Genomic DNA, 17,262 nt, shown 5'->3' on the forward strand with positions numbered 1-17,262 from the left:
GCAGTTCGAGGTCGGGGAGAAAGTGTTTCTGAGAGTGTCACCTTTTCGCAAGATTCTCAGATTTGGCCTTAAGGGCAAGTTGTCTCCCAGATTTATCGGTCCGTTTGAGATCTTGGAGAGTATTGGCGATTTGGCTTATCGACTAGCATTGCCACCGCATCTATCCAGCATTCACGACGTGTTCCACGTATCTCTGTTGCGACGGTATGTGGCGGATGAATCTCATATTCTGCAGCGATCTGAGGTTCAGGTAGATAAGGATTTGACTTGTGTTGAGAAACCTCTTCGCATCCTTGATTATAAGGATAAGGTTTTACGGAACAAAGTCATTCCTTTGGTTTTAGTTCAGTGGCAGCGCCGAGGCACTGAGGAAGCTACTCTGGAGCTTGAGGACAGGATGCGTAAAGACCATCCTGAGTTGTTTTGATTTCATTCTTTAAGTTGTATTCAGTTGCAAACTCTGTAAACGTTTGATTTGAATAAAGAATGTTTCTGATTTCTGTATTTGCATTCGGTACTTAAGATCTGATTTCGAGGACGAAATATCTTAAGTGGGGGAGAATGTAGTAGCCCGTGCCCTAATTGAGTAATTAAAAGATTAATGCTAATTAATTGAATTAGGTATCGGACGGATCGGAAGCTCCGAAGGCACGATCGGAAGCTCCGAACAGGATCGGAAGCTCCGATGAGCGATCGGAGGCACCGATGTTATTACGTCAGGCATGACGTGTGGTTGGATCGGAAGCTCCGATCAGGACCGGAAGCTCCGATCACCCCTATCCGGAGTCAACTAGTGATATTCTGACACGTGGCAGATCAGGATCTTCGGAAGCTCCGATGACAGGATCGGACGTTCCGATCGAGGTTCGGACGTTCCGATCAAGGATCGGAAGTTCCGATCGTTGTCTATAAATAGAAGGCCGAGACTTCACTTTCGTTTGCCAATTCCGAGTTCTCCTTTCCTTTCTAGTCCTTTTGGAGCTGTTCTAGTCTTCTTAGGCTTGGTCCGGAGGTCGGAGAGGCGTTCGGTAGTCGTAGCGGAGTCGTGCCCAAGTTCTGGAGGCATCGACATCAAAGGGCTAACGACGGACGAAGGTATAGCTTTGCTCCCTATAAATATTTAGGAGTATGCAATAGCTTAGTTAAGGCTTTTAGAACACTTTAATGATAGTAGTATCATTTGGCGGTGTAGAGCAGACTATAGGCGTGGACCTAGAGTTGGTAGAGCTTTCACTGTTTTGAGGTACGAAAGTACTGTTCGAGATATCCTGACTGAGTATGCATGTATTATATGACTGCATGATTTATATGCCATGATATTATGCTGCATTCATTTGCATCTTGCTGTATCTCCTTCGAGATGTCTGTAGTAGGGTTGTACCCTATCCTGTTAGTGGATGGACTTCCATCGATTTGGGTCCGGCATATCCACGGTTATCTCAGTATGGGAGCCACCTCCTGAAGCGACGGCACAGCGTGCTACATACCAGGGCCCGGTCTGTCTCTGTTATCTGATCCTTGACCTCGAGTCTATAGGGAGTTCACTTTGCATGCATGTATACTCATACTCTCGCACTGAGCGTTTTATGCTCACGTATCGTACTCTGTATTTTCTGGACACCCCATTCCATGGGGCAGGTTTGCGATTGGACGAGGAGGGTGGATCCAGGAGGGACTAGTCAGTGGTTGGCCAGCTGGAGCTTCGTCTAGGTTTTATTACCGTTGTTTGGGTTTATACAGCTATTCGATTTGGTTGTATATTATTGGATAATTACAGATTCCTTTACTTGGGATTGTATAATGTTATTGGATTCCGCAGTTTTATTCTGATATCTGTTTAATTAAGTTAATTGCATGCCTAAGTTCTGTTTAGTAGGTGATCCGGGTAAGGGTCACTACATCGTGTGTGTAGAAGAACTTCGGTGAGATATGCTTTGTTCTATCCCCTTTGATGTAGCCCTCTTTTAATTGTGCAATGCATGCAGTATTGTCTTCGAATATAACTGTTGGGCTATCTTTGGTTGTTGGCAACCCGCATGATTCTTGGATGTGTTGCGTCATAGATCTCAACCATACACATTCCCTACTTGCTTCATGCATTGCCATAATCTCAGAGTGATTTGAAGATGTTGCTGTTAGGGATTGTTTCACTGACCTCCATGATATGGCAATGTTTTCTCGTGTAAACACATAGCCTGTCTGGGATTTAGCTTTATGTGGATCGGAAAGATAACCTGCATCTGCATATCCAAATAAAGAAGACTTTGATTTTGTTGAATAAAATAATCCCATATCGGTTGTACCACGAAGGTAACGAAAATTGTGTTTTACACCATTTCAATGTCTTCGGGTTAGACATGAGCTATATCTCGCTAGAAGATTAACAAAAAATGCTATATCAGGACGGGTATAATTTGCGAGATATGACAATGCTCCAATCGCACTTAGATATGGTACTTCTGGACCTATGATCTTTTCTCCAACTTCAAGCGGTCGAAAAGAATCTTTGTTACCATCAAGTGATCGAACAACCATTGGTAATGCTAATGGATGTGCTTTATCCATATAAAAACGTTTTAATACCTTCTCTATATATGATGATTGATGAACAAATATCTCATCTTGTAAATGTTCAATCTGTAGTCCAAGACAAAATTTTGTCCTTCCCAAGTCTTTCATCTTGAACTCATTTTTCAAGTAATTGGCAGTTTTAGCAAGCTCTTCTGGAGTGTCAATAAGATTTAGATTATCAACATATACCGTCACAATTGCAAAACCCTTATATGTTTTTTTTATAAATACAAATGGACAAATAGCATTATTTGTGTACCCTTCTTTTAACAAATATTCACTAAGACAATTGTACCACATGCGTCCAGATTGCTTTACTCCATACAAGGATTTATATAGCTTTATTGATAACATAGTCTTGGGAGTTGCATTATTTTCTCTTGATAGTTTGAGTCCTTCAAGGACTTTCATATATATATATATATATATATATATATATATATATATATATATCACTATCAAGTGAACCATAAAGATAAGGAGTTACTACATCCATGAGTTGCATATCAAAATTTTCTGATACTGCTAAACTGATCAGGAATCGAAAAGTAGTGGCATCCATCACAGACGAATATGTTTTCTCATAGTCAATTTCAGGTCTCTGCGAGAAACCTTGGGCTACGAGTCGAGCTTTGTATCTTACAATATCGTCATTTGCATTCTTCTTTCGCACAAAAACCTACTTGTATCCTACTGGGATTACATTTTCAGGGGTTCGAACTACGAGTCCAAACACTATACGTCTTTCTAGTGAATCTAATTCAGCTTGTATGACCTATTTCCATTTTGGCCAATCATTTCTCTTTTGACAATCATTAACCGATTGTGGTTCTAAATCCCCATTATGCATAATGTCAAATGCCATATTTAACACAAAGACATTATCAATAATTGTATTATTTCGATCCCACAATTTTCGAGATGATATGTAATTTGTTGAAATCTCATTATTTTCACCAAGTTGCAATTCTTCGGGAATATTTCCTATACCAGGTTCATTGATTTTTCTTACAATATCATCCGGAATTTCTTCTTCGGGAGCTTTTGGATTTTCTTTATTTTGTACCTTTCTTTTTCGAGGTACATTGTCCTTTGAACCAATTGGTCGACCACGCTTCTGGCGTATTTTAGATTCGTTTGCAGGTTGAATATTAGTTGGTCCTACAGGGACATCAATTTTCACAGGGGTATTCTCTGCGTGTATATGTGACTTTGTCACATTCTTTGTATTGACAAAAGCATCGGGAAATTGATTCGCAATTCTTTTCAAGTGAATGATTCTTTCAACTTCTTGCTCGCTTTGATTATTTCGAGGATCATAATGAGATAGTGTTTTCTCATTCCAACTAACTTTTCGTTATTCTTCAGGATACAACTTTACTACTCCTAAAGTTGGAAACTCTGACTCATCAAAGTGGCAATCTGCAAATCTCGCAGTAAAAAGATCACCTGTCAAAGGTTCCAAATATCTAATAATAGATGGTGAATCAAATCCCACATAAATCCCAATTCTACGTTGTGGACCCATTTTGGTTCGTTGTGTGGGTGGGAGAGGGACTTGAACTGCACAACCAAATACTTGAAGGTGAGAAACATCAGGTTCTTGATCGTAAGCAAGTTGTAAGGGTGAGTACTGGTCATAATTAGTTGGTCTTATGCGAACCAATGATGCAGCATGTATTATGGCATGGCCCCACGCAGAGATGGAAGTTTCGTTCTCATTAGTAATGGTCTAGCAATTAACTGCAACCGTTTAATAAGTGCCTCTGCTAAGCCATTTTGTGTATGAAAATGGGAAACTGAACGCTCAACTGAAATCCTTATTGATATACAATATTCATCAAATGCCTGCGATTTAAACTCAACAACATTATCAAGACGAATTTTCTTGATTGAATAATCTGGGAATTGAGCTCGTAATTTAATAATTTGCGCAAGTAATCTAGCAAATGCTATATTTCGAGTTGAAATCAAACTCACATGTGACCATCTAGTAGACGCATCAATCAATATCATGAAATAGCGAAATGGTCCACATGGTGGGTGTATAGGCCCACAAATATCCCCATGGATTCTTTCCAAGAAGGTTGGAATTTCAACATCAATCTTTGTAGGGAAAGATCTTATAATTAGTTTGCCCTGTGAACAAGCAACACATGAATAATCATTATGCAAAAGAATCTTCTGGTTCTTTAAAGGGTGTCCATGTGAGTTCATTATTATTTTGCCCATCATTGTTGCCCCAGGGTGACCAAGCCGATCATGCCATAGTTTGAAGCTTTGTTGGTCGATAAACTTCTGGTTTGTGCAAGTGTTTGCTTCAACTGCTTTTATTGTGGTAAAATACATCCAGAAGGGAGTGCACATAACTTTTATTTTATCTGCTTCTGGCCAGATATAATAGATGTAATAACAAGGTATTCAACATTATTCTCATTTAATGTTTCAATATGATATCCATTTTGACGGATATCTTTAAAACTGAGCAAATTTCTGCTGGATTTGCTAGTAAAATGATTTTTGCCTTTTCATAGCCTTCAATAATTTTTGATGCACCTGATATTGTTATAACATTATTTTCAGCTAATGTTAATTCCAAAAAGTATCTTTTATTTTGAAGGATGGTATGTGTTGTACCACTGTCTGCGAGACATTCATCGTGATATTTCATTATTAATCTAAAAAAAAATATAACTCAATAAGCAATAATTTCAATAAAATGATAAATAAAATTTATTGAATAATAATCAAATAACATCACCGAAAATCCTAAACATGAATTAAAATTCAAAACAAAAACTAAACGATGATAACCTTATAACGAAAAAATTGAACTCCAAGTAGAAACAAAGTCATAGAAGACATTATTCTTTGTTTTCTAACACACCACCGCCAATCAAATTATCTATATTTCCATCAGGATGAGCGAAGAAATCAGAGACATCCAAGTGAGTTATATCAACTGGATCATCAAAATCCACAAGATTTGCCTATATTTTTCTTTTTTCCTTCATCGAGCTTTGGTAAAGATCCACAAGATGTTTGCTGTACGACAGGTACGAGACCAATGTCCTTCCACCCCACATCTATAACATTTATCTTCAAACTCCTTTGAACTTTTTTCATTTGCTTCTTCATTATTGGAATTCCACTGCTGGTGGCTTGTCTTATGTTTCTTTCCAATTTGTTGTTGATACTTTCTTCTTTGGCCACGGCCACGGCCACGCCTGCTCTCATTGTTATGATTTTGTGCTGAGTTAGCATTTGCTTCAGGAAATGGTGTAGATCCAGTTGGGCGCAATTGGTGATTTTTCATGAGTAACTCATTATTTTGTTCAGCAACTAGTAAGCAAGATATTAGATCGGAGTAATTTTTGAATCCACGTTCACGATATTGCTGCTGCAGGAGCACATTTGATGCGTGAAAAGTGGAGAATGTTTTTTCTAACATGTCTTGATCCGTGACTTTCTCTCCACAGAGTATCAGGGTGGAGTTGATCTTAAATAATGCAGAATTATAATCACTTACATACTTGAAATCTTGTAAGCGTAGATGCATCCATTCATATCGAGCTCTTTGAAGAACAATAGTTCTCTGATGGTCAAATCTTTCTTTTAGATTTTTCCAAAGCTCTTGTGGTTCTTTCACAGTGAGATACTCGGTTTTCAACCCATCGTTGAGATGATGACGAAGGAAAATGAGTGCTTTTGCACGATCCTGCTGAGATATTTTATTTTCTTCTTTGATTGTATCCCCTAAATTCATAGAGACAAGGTGGATCTCGGCACTACAACAAATATGGTAATAGACAACACTCCCAAGACAACAGTTTTTGTCAAAAACCGTTGTAGTTTACTATTTAACAACGGTTTTCATGAAAACCGTTGTGTTTGAGTTTTTTTTTTTAAATTTACGACAACGGTTTCTCTTTGATGGCTGAAAGACAACAGTTTTATAAAACGTTGTGGATGAGCGCGTTTTTAAGGATCTACGACAACGCTTTAATAAAAATTGTTGTATTTGTTTTTTTTTAAAAATATATATGTATTTCCATATCACTCATTTTATTGTCTACTCTCTCTCTCATCGTTATCATCGTCCCTTCTCTCTGCAGTTTTCTTCTCTTTTTTTCTTCAACCAAAAACACCTCCTTTGATCGGCAATATCACCGCCGTCCGTACTCAAAATTTAGATCCAAGAGTGGATCTGGAAAGCTCACGACAAGGGCTATCTTTTACTACCGATTTTCACACTTTAATCGCAATCCTCATCAACCCATTTTCTACAGTCGTGCGATTTTGGCTCATTATTTTCCTACTCTGAAAGGCATCGTTTTGGTTTCTTGTGAAGGTTTTGGAACTCGTGATTGTTAGCGAATTGGCAGGGCAGTACGAGAATGGAAGAAGCTTGACGAAAAGTAAGATGTATTATGTGTATTTTAAGTTTATATTTAGCATTCAATCGATTTTTTGTGGGTGGCATTTTGAGATCTGTGTGATTTAAGGATTTATTGTTTTGAGAACGCATTAGATGCATGTGTCATAGCTTGGCCTTATATTATATTTTACTTTAGCTGGGAGATGGTTATATGAATCAAAAATCACAAGTTGGATTGTGCCTTTTTTGGTAACCTAGGCTTCCATGTGATGGCAGTAGCAACTACTAGATGGAGTCTTTGTGCTTAGTACTTTTTTTTTTTGGGTGTTTGATGCATATTTTTGGTAATTAGAAAAATATCTTCAATTTTTTATTTAAGAGATACGTGTATGTGCATATTAAATGTTAATATATATCATACTTTCATATCTAATAAAATTTTCTATTAAGCATAAAATAAGTAAAGATGGGGTTAACAAAACAGAGTTCTCACTGCTGGGATGCTTCTCATTGCTGCTCGTGTTTTGAATATAAAATAATAATAACAATTCACATTTTCATTTATTAGTATGATTTCTAGCTTTTTTTTATTACAAAAATTGGATTTTAAACCAAAAATCTCGAGTCTTGATATCACATCCATATGGCCAAGAAATCCTTGTTGAGGATTTCAGCCTTTTGTTTGTCAAAAAATCAAATTCCTCGGATACTTATTTTATTAACAAATCTTAGTATTTAGTGTCTTTTGTGTACACATATATTTTAAACGAGATTGTCATTAGCAGTTGGGCTACTTGAACGGTCACATTTATCATTGTTTTGTTGATAACAAATTGTTTTTTAATTGAGTGTATAGATTATTAGGTGCACCTTATTGCTAGAAGACCTCGTTTTTTAATCAAATTTCTTTATGCATGTTTTTGTTTAGGGCAGTAACTAATTGCAGAATAAGTCAGAGTCAAGTTAAAGTTACAGAAAAAAATGAGAGTACGGGTGAGAGGACCCAGACAATGCTCAAGTATAATGCAAGTTGTGGACCTCAGGGGATCCAATCTTGATTATTATTATTTTTTTCAAGTTACAAGTCATCTAATGAGAACGCAAATATGTAAGATTTCTTTGTGTGCCAGATCGAGAATGAGTATGGACCTTTGGAAAACAAGCATGGTGCTGATGGCAGGGCATACTCTGATTGGGCGGCCAAAATGGATGTGGAACTTGGTACTAGTGTTCCATGGGTCATGTGCAAGAAATATGATGCCAAAAGACGTACATCAGAAAGTGGAGCAGCTCTATTTGCATCTTCTATTCGTTCAAGATCTCGTTCGCATCCTCACCTACCCACTGTTTTCATTATTCTGGTATCTGGTATCTGTGATATGTCTTTTGGTTATCTACTAGATTTCGATTAGAAATAATAAATCTCGGTGTATTTGATGGATGCGACATGTTTCAGTTCAAATCAGAGCTTTTGAATCGAAGAAAAAGAGCCCTGAATCAACTAAATCAAACTTTGTATTTTTTGAGCATATTCTTTAATCTTCTTCTTCACGTGGTTTAATGTAGTTGAAAAAATCCGAGCTCTATTTTTTCTTTTTTGCTTCGGTTTGTTGTAATTCGTGTGTCTGGTGTTGTACCTTTGAGCTTCCTTTTTGGTGTTAAGGTTTCGGTGGAAAGATGGCGAAGGCTTACTCTAGACATAAGGATGATATTGTTTCGATGGAGCTCCTTGCTCCCGGTAATTTTTTTCTTTATTTTTAGCTTTTGTTGTTAAATTGTAGCTTTGAATTTTGCTTGAAAGACGTTTTTTTGGTTAAAAGCAAGTGCCCATATATCTCTGCCAGTTTCTCACTTTTGTTTGTATTTGATGCTTCTTCTAATCATATATGTGAATAATTTTTCATTAGTTTATTGGGAGTTGGGGGCCAGTTAGTTAACGAGATGCTCAAAGCTCTCACAAAGTTCATGTGTCTTTGTCTAGGTTCACATCCCAAAAAATATTGAACGAGATGGTCCTGAGTATTTACATTTTCCACTTTTTGCAGGGTCTCAATGCGAAGTACGGATGTACTTGTCTCCAAAATATCTCAACGGAACCCTTCCTGAATTAGCAAGGGTATCAGCAGATGGTGTTGTCATTTCACAGGTACAGGAAATGATGCCACATGCTCACAAGATTTTGGGCATTTTTAAAGAAGCACATGACTTGGCTTGACTCAATAACCATGTCTTACACTTGTGCCTGTGGGAGAAAGTCCTTCAGTATTCTCCTGGTGTTGCATTTCTTTTCCTCTTGTGTGAATGAAATGGTGAGAGTAAGAATGCAGTGCTTTCTATGGTTAAAATTGGGATTAAAAATGACATTTCCGGTTAAAATTTTTTATGTCAGGTTACACATGTTCCCAAAAAGGGTGATGTTCCTCCTAATTTTCTGCTTTATCCTAGGTCTTGTTCTCAAATTATCTACATAAAGTTTCTTCTTTGATGCTAGATACTGTTTTTCTATGGCTAAATTGCTGTTTACGGTTTCTCTACAGTTGAAATTTGAAACATTGCTTATTAATTGCTCATCTTCTTATATAAATTTCTAGGTTATCCCCATCCTCAAAAGGCCAAAGTTGTTGACAAAGCCAAGCATGGACGGTCGGTAAGCCATAGTTCATTGTTGTCGTAGATAATATAGCACAACTTCTATATTCAGTTTCAGTTGCTTTCACTGCACTTTGCTTGGATTTTGGAGTTAAACAGGATTTTGGAGTTAGAACAGGAAACTGCAGAAGATCTACCTGAAGCTGCTGTTACACTAATAGAAACTCTCTTGTCTGTGGAACCTCACAAGCGGGGAATTTATCTTAATCAAATGGTATTGAAAATGATTGTTCCTTAAGTCAAAATATACCTTATGTCATAATTTCTTGATACCATCTACTGTGGAAATAACTAATTTAGCTGTATTAATTACTCATAAAAATTGATATTATTTTCATGATCGTTTAGAGAGTGATGATGTTTCTATATATGATCCTACTAATAACTGATTAAATTGCAAATTCTAAAGGCAACGAAGAAAATCTTTAGAGTTGTACGAAATAATGTCCTAGAAAATGCATTATATTTGTGGGTGTTACGAAGTGTTAATCCAATGCTACCTATTAACTCTACAACTTGGTTCCAGTTAGTCTTTATCTTGTTTCTGTCCCATACTTCCTTGTTTTTTGTTTCACTTTTTCTCTGTTCATCTGCATGCACGGGATTTGTTTCTCAGAGCTTCCTTTTTTTCCCTCATGAAGAGGCTAGTGCAGTTACCACTCAGAAATTCATCGTAGACGTTGCTACTGATGCTCTTCAGTATGTTCTTCGTTTTATGTAGCTTGACGTCATTGTTCATCTCTTTCTTTTTGGTTGAAATTTCTTTTTCTGTTTCATTCTCCCTAGTAATAATGCTATGGTAATAATATTTATCTTCAGGCATTGCAAGGCGATACAATCATTTATAGTTAAAGGCAAAAGAGATCAGCAGTGTGCATATTGTTCTTGGTATCATCACTTCCTATGGTTATCAATAATTTTTAACACTTGGTTGGTAATAGGTAAGCATCTCATCTTGAACATGGAGGATCTTTCCAAGGCTTTGCGGGAGGTAACCACTATAATTTTATTTACGTTCATATGTGTTCCTGGCACGGTATTAAACATGTTCATATTTGTAAATGTTTAATAATTTTTTTTTTGTGCTAATCTTCAATGGATGACCGTGTTTCACCATCACGTGCTTTATATCGGTTGGACTGTTTTTGTGTTAATTTTTGCAGTATAGTGTTAACGTCAAACATCAAGAATATTTTGCCGACAATCAATCTGTTGGGTTAGATTCAGCTCCAAGAGATGAGTGAGCAACCGAGGCGCGCTTTAATGGTTCGTCCAAGGATTCATTTGAAAGCTACATTTGATTCCATCGAAGTATATTTAATTTTTGGTATTTTTCTGTAGTGTGTATTGCATTATAATTTAATTTTGAATGATTTGTAATAATAAAAAACTGTATATTAAATTTTATTTTTGAAATTTTAAATTTTGGTTTACTTATAATATTGAAATTTGTATATTATTATTTTTTTTTTATATGAAAAACGACAACGGATAAAATCCGTTGTCGTAGTGGGTGAAAAACTGTTGTAATTAATGGTGTTGTTAAAAGCACGCTCAATGACAACGGATTTTATCCGTTGTCTTTGATTTTCAAAGACAATGGATAAAATCCGTTGTCGTTGAGGTAAAAAAACAACGGATTTTATCCGTTGTCGTAGGGAAAATCCGTTGTCTTTGAGGTCAAAGACAACGGATTTTATCCGTTGTCGTTGAGCGTTCTTTTAACAACACCACCAGTTACAACAGTTTTTTACCCCCTACGACAACGGATAAAATCCGTTGTCTTTTTGCGTTTTTTTTGTAGTGACATCCAATATCCATGAAAAATAGTTCTTTTCGGACAAATAAAGTGATTCAAATTCAAGTTTGGTGATGTTCAACATGATGAAATCTCAAAGAGCACTCGTGCTAATAACATGTTAAAATTATAAAGAATATGGAGTTGAGAGAATGAATAGGAGTACTTTATTCACTATTGGAGGCCTCTATTTATAATGTGTATTTACAGATTTGAATAGTAGATAACATGATAAACCTAATATCAATGATCATCTACAAAAAATTATCTATAACAGATATCACGTTTTTCTTTCTTTTTCTTTTCATTTTTGAGTTCAAGCTCGTATCGAGTACTTATGGAGGAGCTCTAGTTCAATTTCCAGCGTCATCAATCAAGCTCGAATTTGACTTCTGTTGGGGTTTGGCCCCACTCATATATTTATCCCACCCACAATCATTAATATATTCCCCTGCCCATCCTCCACTTTGTCCCCCTACTTTTTCCCATGTCTTTTGCTTGTTTGTTTTTTCCATGCATGCGCCTCCTCTCCCTATGTAGTGCCCTCCCCTTTATTATTGGGTCTCCCTCTGAGCGTGTGTATTCTAATGGTGAGTGCCTCCTTGCGTTCCATTCCTCCTGCGGCTGTGTGAGGAGAGAAGGTTGAGGCAGAGAGATTGAAATAGTATGAGGGTTGTGTGTGTCTCTTCTTCCCTGTGTATGAGGTGAGTCCAAGAGAGAGCGTGGCCGAGAGAGTGAGAAGATGGATGGGGCGAGAGAGTGAGGCGGCCGGCTTAGTGTTGCTGCCCTCTCTCGCCCATGGTTCTGTGTGAGCCAATCGTGTGTGCATAGTTGGGGGCAGTAGGCGTGTAGTGAGAAAGTGGGGCAGTGCCTTGGGATTTCCTACTCTGTGTAGGCGTGAGTTGGGTTTGAGAGAAGCCTTTGTGGTCTTCGCCGTGGATTGCCGGTGGTTTGGAGAGTCGTAGCGTCTGAGCCCCGATCTCCTTTTGTTGTTATTCATGTTATTACTGCCTATTGTTGTTTCTCTGTTGTATTTGGTTTTTGCAGGTGAAACCCGAACAAGATCGGCGGCGGATCGGTCAACGAATTCCCAACAGTGGTATCAGAGCTTGGTTGTCGTTGGTTCATCGCCGAGGAACCGCTGCCCTGGACCGCCGTCGCCTGGACAACCACTTGCCGCTGCCCTGCAACACGACTTTATAGCTGCCCGCTGCCCGACGTCATCGTTGTGTGCCACGCACCATGCCGCCATGTTGTCATTACTGGTTTGTTGGAATCGAAACTCTTGCGTAGAGTTTCGCTTTGGTATATTGGCTGGAACCTCTCTTTATCGCTTTAGTAGCGTAACCATTTAGTGCGGATGTTGTGTGCATTTGTTGCTCTTAGAAGCCTAGGATGTGTGCATGTGTTGCTGGTAGAAGCCTATGATTTGTGTGCATTTGTTGCTGGTAGAAGCCTAGGTTTTGTATGCATGTGCTGCTGGTAGAAGCCTAGTATTTTTGTGTGCTTGGTTACTGTCGTGTTTCTATGTTTTTTGCGTTTCTTTGTGCTTCGCCCGTGTCTTTGTGACCATGTGCGTCTTTGTGACCATGTGCATGTTTTCTGTGTGAAAATGTGTTAGCTTTGTGTTTTTGTCTCTTTGTGAGACCTGTGTCTTTGTGACTATGTGCTTTTTTTTTGTGAAATTTGCTAGATTGTTTTTTCTATTTTTCTGTGTGAAAAATAGTTATGTAGGAATATTTTTTCATAACTTGACTGGGCTCCAAGCGAGGTGGAGCATTTATTTGGTTCGAGTCTTGTTTTGAAAATGTTGAAAATTTTAATCTTTGTCTAAAAAATTTTAAACTTTTATATTTTTGACATATGTGTTCTGTTTTCGGTGTCGTGTTGTAGCTTACTTTGTGTTTGCTGAATATTTGTATCTTATACTAACTTTGTGTTTTGTTGTGGGGCGATGATGATGACTTAAGTGACTCTCGTAACCAGTGAACCGGTGTTGGGCCAAAAGGTGGAGATTGTTTGGGTTTGGCCCACTCATATATTTATCCCACCCACTATCATTAATATATTCCCCTGCCCATCCTCCACTTTGTCCCCCTACTTTTTCCCGTGTCTTTTTCTTGTTTGTTTTTCCCATGCATGCGCCTCCTCTCCCTATTCTGTGCCCTCCCCTTTATTATTGGGTCTCCCTCTAAGCTTGTGTATTCTAATGGTGAGTGTCTCCTTGCGTTCCATTCCTCCTGCGGCTGTGTGAGGAGAGAAGGTTGAGGCAGAGAGATTGACATAGTATGAGGGCTGTGTGCATCTCTTCTTCCCTGTGTATGAGGTGAGTCCAAGAGAGAGAGTGACCGAGAGAGTGAGAGGATGGATGGGGCGAGAGAGTGAGGCGGCCGGCTTAGTGTTGCTGCCCTCTCTCGCCCGTGGTTCTATGTGAGCCAATTGTGTGTTCATAGTTGGGGGCAGTAGGCGTGTAGTGAGAGAGTGGGGCAGTGCCTTGAGATTTCCTACTCTGTGTAGGCGTGAGTTGGGTTTGAGAGAAGCCTTTATGGTCTTTGTCGTGGATTGCCGGTGGTTTGGAGAGTCGTAGCGTCTGAGCCCCGGTCTCCCTTTGTTGTTATTCATGTTATTACTGTCTATTGTTGTTTCCCTGTTGTATTTGGTTTTTGCTGGTGAAACCCGAACAAGATCGGCGGCGGATCGGTCGACGAATTCCCAACAACTTCGATGATATTTAATGAAAATCGACATTATTATTATTATTATTATTATTATTATTATTATTATTATTATTATTATTGTAAAATATAGCCTAAGTACAAACTTCTTCAAAACACTTTTACATCCAAAATCAACTGCACAAACAATTGTGGAGTGTATGATAAGCTCTCTCCCCTCTAAAAATATAATCTTTCGGATTTGAACTCTCATCAATAACTGATCAAACTGTTGCACACTACTGGATTAATTTTATGTTCGAAATGCTGACATGAAAGTAATAACCAATGCTTGCCATGAGTGTCAACTTCTCAAGAGATGGATTAGAGGTGGCCTTATTGAATTTGGACTCTACACTCGGAATTATGATCTGAAAATGCCAAACCAACTAAACAAAATCATCAGAAAGTGCTTATCTAAGATGGAATTATTACAAAAGAATCATTCACATAAATTTCAAACCAATAATACATCATTGATTCCTGAGCAAACTTCAAGATTTCAACACCCACAAGCCCATAAAAAGAAAGGCAATCTAGAAGACTCCACTATTTACATATCAAGAACTCTTCTTTACTACCAGCACTCAATGTGTACTCAAAAGGGATCATATTGCAGAAAAATCTCTTGAATAGTAGCAGTCTAACTCTACCATGCCTAGGCGTCAACTCATAAGGAACCAACTCTTTGAGCAAATCATACAAATGGCAGCTGTAATAGCTACTTTAATGGTGAAAAAATATTTGTACGATTTGTTCCAGAAACTGTTAGTGATACCACCCTGTTTTGTTAATTTTTTTCTATTCTGAAGACTATTAAGTGATAAAATTATTTTCATGTCATTTATGCATTTAGATTTAAAGGTTTCTTGGTTATGAGCATAAATTTATGTGGTTAGTCTTTAACAGGGGTCAGTAATACTTATATCGAAAGTTTTCAAGTGCAAACCGTTCAATTATTGTATTTATACGGCTCAAATTGCTCATCCCTTTATTCTTGTCATAAGTCTTGATGGATAAATCTACAGCTTGCAGGCTATCAAATCTTGATTCAGGCTTTCTCTTATTGAAATTTCCCTGTTTTGTTCATTTTTTTTTCTATTCTGATTTCTGAAGACTATTAAGTGATAAAATTATTTTCATGTCATTTATGCATTTATATTTAGAGGTTTCTTGGTTATGAGCATAAATTTATGTGGTTAGTCTTTAACAGGGGTCAGTAATACTTATATCGAAAGTTTTCAAGTGCAAACCGTTCAATTATTGTATTTATACGGCTCAAATTGCTCATCCCTTTGTTCTTGTCATAAGTCTTGATGGATAAATCTACAGCTTGCAGGCTATCAATTCTTGATTCAGGCTTTCTCTTATTGAAATTGCCATGTTTTGTTCATTTTTTTTCTATTCTGATTTCTGAAGACTATGAAGTGATAAAATTATTTTCATGTCATTTATGCATTTAGATTTAGAGGTTTCTTGGTTATGAGCATAAATTTATGTGGTTAGTCTTTAACAGGGGTCAGTAATACTTATATCGAAAGTTTTCAAGTGCAAACCGTTCAATTATTGTATTTATACGACTCAAATTGCTCATCTCTTTGTTTTTGTCATAAGTCTTGATGGATAAATGTACAGCTTGCAGGCTATCAATTCTTGATTCAGGCTTTCTCTTATTGGAATTGGCCTGTTTTGTTCATTTTTTTTCTATTCTGATTTCTGAAGACAATATAAGTGATAAAATTATTTTCATGTCATTTATGCATTCAGATTTAGAGGATTGATCAGTATACATATTATTATATAATGTTTCTTAAGAAAGATTTAGATTTTAGAGTGGAAAAGGTTTGTTCTTTTGGGCATATCCACCACTGAAGTAGTGGATGCGAATTGATTTTGATGGGTTTGGAATGAGGATGAAAATTTTGTTCGTATTTTTTACATAAAGGGATGAAAAATTATTTTTAAAAAATAATAAAAAGAATCCGCAACTTTGCAACGCTTGTGACGTGGCGGACCTGGCGGGTAATCGGAGTTAACTGAGCGTCTCATATACTTTTTCTTATTAACAATAACAATGCATTTTATGATTATCAAATGACAAATATCAACTATAATTTATTGACAATAACAATGCATTTTATTATTATCAAATATCAACTGATGCGATTATCATAAAATGGATACCCGGGGGGTGGGTAAATTCCCGGGCAAAAAGGTAGGCGAGTTCCTTATCAGTTCGGAGATAAAAACTGTACGCAGAAAAACAAGAAAACTCATACTTGAGGAGCCGAAATGGTTTTCGGCATCGCCACTCCTATGCTTAAGTCAAGTCAAGAAGTATGGAGTAGGATTATGGTATTTTGAGAGAGTGAGTGTGTGCGGAAAATGATGATGATAAAATGAGAGATTCCAAAAAGGTTAAGATCCTCTAATCTGCCTCTCTCGGGTGTCCGAGCCATATTTTTTATACCCGTAAACCTGGGTCCTCAATGATTATTGGGTATGGACTTACTGACAGCTTTTCGGGTGATGGGATGGTTACCACGTGTGATTTAGACACCCGTAATTTCAGGAAAGAGCCCACTCCGTTGGAACGTGGTTAGTAATGATTCGGTCTGTGATTTGAACCTGACATACTCTAAGTAGACGTGGCTGTTTCCTGGCCCTAAGAATAGAAAAGCTCGGGTCCCACCAGCTTTCCTTCCTTTCCTACCTTTCGAAGGTTTACTCCTAGATACTTGGCCCCCCTGCTTCTACCCGGGCTCCTTTCAATCTCCCGGGATCTCCAAAGATTCCCTGGGCCTCTGGGATGGCCCGGGTGCTTAAACCCTCCGGGTTATCTCATCATCCGAGATACCCCCGGCCCCCGGGTTCTCGCCACCTGGGATATCTTACTAGGATATCACTACACTCCCTAAAGATAGTCGGTCTAGGACCCGCTCCGCTGTCCCGAGGAGTTAGTGTTACGATACCCCCGGGCCCCGGGTTCTCGCAGGATCTTCAAAGATTCCCTGGGCCTCTGGGATGGCCCGGGTGCTTAAACCCTCCGGGTTATCTCATCATCTGAGATATCCCCAGCCCCCGGGTTCTCGCCACCCGGGATATCTTACTAGGATATCACTACACTCCCTAAAGATAGTCGGGCTAGGACC

Source organism: Henckelia pumila, unplaced genomic scaffold (assembly GCF_033568475.1).
Source record: "Henckelia pumila isolate YLH828 unplaced genomic scaffold, ASM3356847v2 CTG_477:::fragment_3, whole genome shotgun sequence".
NCBI lineage: Eukaryota > Viridiplantae > Streptophyta > Magnoliopsida > Lamiales > Gesneriaceae > Henckelia > Henckelia pumila.